Source organism: Neopelma chrysocephalum, unplaced genomic scaffold (genome assembly GCF_003984885.1).
Source record: "Neopelma chrysocephalum unplaced genomic scaffold, ASM398488v2 Primary Assembly neopelma1_129, whole genome shotgun sequence".
Taxonomy (NCBI): Eukaryota; Metazoa; Chordata; class Aves; order Passeriformes; family Pipridae; genus Neopelma; species Neopelma chrysocephalum.
Window position 1 is genome coordinate 793,251 of NW_020897791.1, and position 3,167 is coordinate 796,417.

General features: G+C 44.8%; 1 long non-coding RNA gene across 1 annotated transcript; it reads left to right on the forward strand.

The window, feature by feature from the left end:
- Positions 1–429: 429 nt before the first annotated feature.
- On the forward strand, positions 430–2,898 carry LOC113974983. The gene is made up of 3 exons (XR_003536723.1): positions 430–529; positions 832–854; positions 2,772–2,898. It is a non-coding gene; the product is annotated as an uncharacterized LOC113974983 (long non-coding RNA).
- Positions 2,899–3,167: the final 269 nt, after the last annotated feature.

Below are 3,167 nucleotides of genomic sequence, written 5' to 3' on the forward strand. Positions count from 1 at the left end.
GAGGGTTTGAAACAGCCTCCCAAAACAGCCAACAGGGTTGGGGTGAGGTGAGATTCATGCTGGGGCAGGACTATGAAGAAGTCACGGAGTTGAAGGTTCAGGAGACTCTGTCTGGTGATTCATCAGTCTGAGAAAACACCTTGGCAAGTAAAGCTAAAAGAGGAGACTTTCAGGTTAGATATTAGGAAGAAATTCTTCCCTGGGAGGGTGGGGAGGGCCTGGCACAGGTTGCCCAGAGAAGCTGTGGCTGCCCCATCCCTGGAAGTGTCAAGGCCAGGTTGGACGGGGCTTGGAGTAACCTGGGCTAGTGGGAGGTGTCCCTGCCCATGGCAGAGGGTTGGAACTAAGTGATCTTTAAGGTCTCTTCCAACCCAAACCATTCTGTGATTCCATGTTTCTATGACTCTATGGTTCTATGGTTCTATGATTCTTGTTCTGTCCTTCTCACACGTTTTCCCATCCTGCCCCCATGTACTTCCACCAGATCTACACAACTGGAAATTCAGGTATCAGGAAAAAATTCTTCCCTGTGAGGGTGGTGGGGCCCTGGCACAGATTGCCCAGAGAAGCTGTGGCTGCCCCATCCCTGGCAGTGTCCAAGGCCAGGTTGGACAGGGCTTGGAGCAACCTGGTCCAGTGGAAGGTGTCCCTGCCCATGGCAGGGGGTTGGAACTGCATGATCTTGAAGGTCCCTTTCAATCCAAACCATTCTATGATCTAAGTCAAATCACTCTCCAAATGCACTGGATGAACCTCGAGGATTTGGGAATTCTCTCTTGTATCATTCCTGCTTTCTGGTCTTGTTCCACAATGACATGAATCCTTCCCCAGAGCTGTCTCCATTTCAGTTCTAGGTGGGTACGTGTGTCAGGAATTTCCTTTGCAAAATGTCCTGGAGATGTAATAGTAGAGATTATTTCCCCACCCTCCCAGGCTGGAATTCCTTCCCAATATCCCATCTATCCCTACCCTCTGGCAGTGGGAAGCCATTCCTTGTGTCCTGTCACTCCATCTCTTGTCCCAAGTCCCTCTCCAGCTCTCTGGGAGCATCTTTAGGCACTGGAAGGGGCTCAAAGGCCTTCCTGGAGCCTTCTCTTCTTCAGGCTGAACACTCTCAGCTCTCCCAGCCTGGGTCCATGGGATTGGTTGGTTAAGACTGTGCAAAAGCTGGAAAAGTAAAATCTGGATGATCCAAAAATCAGGTGGAAGGAGCAAGAGTCACTCCCTGTGGGAAAAACCTGAGTAATTTGGTTGTCATTTTTTTTTCTGGGCAACAATTACATCCACTGCTTGCATTCAAAAACGTGTTTGTGGGGAGAAGAACATTTCCATTGCTGTATCCATTTGTTGTTTCCTGAGGGGAAAAAAAAAAAAAGGTTATGGATAGAGGTTTTCATAGCCCAAAGCTTTGCTTTCATCATCTTGACATAGGGAAGAGAGAGATGTTTGACCTGTTTTCCTTTTTAGGGTGTGTATCTGGGGGGATGGATGAACAACTCTTGGACTGTGGGATAGAATATCCACCATGATGAGGCCTTTTTTTTTCCAAACACTGCAGGAAGTTGTGGGATATTCCCTATTTGCAAACAAGAAATAACAACGTGATGAAACTCCCTAGAAAACATCTTTTCCATGACACTGACTAAGAGGGATCTTCCCTCAGCTATGACTCCAAGGAAAGTTGTGACTGCTGGAAGAAATAATGATTTTACAGGGATGGAAAATACCTTTTTTCCTCAAAGTTTTCATGCAAAAGGTTTGTATCTGTCAGAACTCTTTGAGTTTTAATTAAAAACCGGAAAGTCTGAGGACTGGATTAAAAATATTTTGGAAAAAGAGAATTTTCAAGTCTTAAAGGTGAGAAGTTTTTGTTTTTTTAGCAGCTCTATCCAAAAAACTACTTCGTTCTTTTAACATCTGAAGACATTCTGGGTGAAAAATGTGAGGAGTTACAGAAGGAAGGTTTTTTGATGGAAAACTAGGAATCCTATGTAAATAAGGATTGTGTTCACAGAATCACAGAATATGTCAGGCTGTAAGGAACCGAATAAAATTAATTCAGCTTTTCTCTCTCACATTTTTCTTTAAATTCTGAATCCTTTTGATATGGAGAAACCTCCAGAAGTATAAGCTGGATTTGCATGTTCTTTCTTCTGTTTATTTGCAGAAATGAAATCTGGGTGACAAGCATTAAAAGTGACAAATTAGTAAAGAAAACAACCCAATGTTCCTTCCACTCTCTATAAATAAATCCCGGGGATATGGAAAGGAAATCTGTGAAATCATTCACTGTAAATATAAGTTTAGGGCAGTGAACAGAAAGGAAAATTTAGATATAATCCAGCATATGCCCATTGACAGGTCTCCATGGGAAGATCTCCGCGTTAAGCAGAACCAGCTTTGATGGGAATTCACCACAAATGACACCCTAACATATGTTAAAATATAAATTAATGCAGCAGAAATAGAGACAGAAAATCTCTGTGACACCAGATTTTCCCAAATCCTCTTCTCTTCACTGATTAATATGTTAATTATGGAGTGAGAACACCACAGCAGTGAATAATGTTTCTATAATGTGCCAAATCATCACCTGCTCCATCCCTGGAACTGTCCAAAGCCAGATTGGACAGGGTTTGGAGCAACCTGGTCTAGTGGGAGGTGTCCCTACCCAAGGCAAAGGGTTGGAACAAGGTGATCCTTAAGGTCCCTTCCAACCCAACCATTCTGTGATTTTCCAGTGTACCAATTGCTAATTCCACCACATTTAGGGAAGACAGTTGGATTCAGAGGTCAGTGCCACTCCAGGACCACCGGGATGCACAAAACCCAAGGGCAGGGTCTTTGAGGAGCAACATTGGAACAACTGATGGTGCTGCCCAGGGAACTGCTCAGGAAACTGGGGTGGGGAATTCAGGAAAAAATTCTTATTGGAAAGGGTTGTTAAGCAATGGGATAGACTTCCCAGGGAGGTGGTGGAGTCCCCAGCCCTGGAGGTGTCCGAGGAAGGACTGGACGCGGCACTCAGTGCTCTGGGCTGGGTGACGAGGTGGGGATGGGGCACAGGTTGGATTTGATGACCTTGGAGGTCTTTTCCCACCTCAATGATTCTGGGATTCTGTGAGTTGGGTTCCTGATGGCCACATTAAAATTCCCCAGAGCCAACA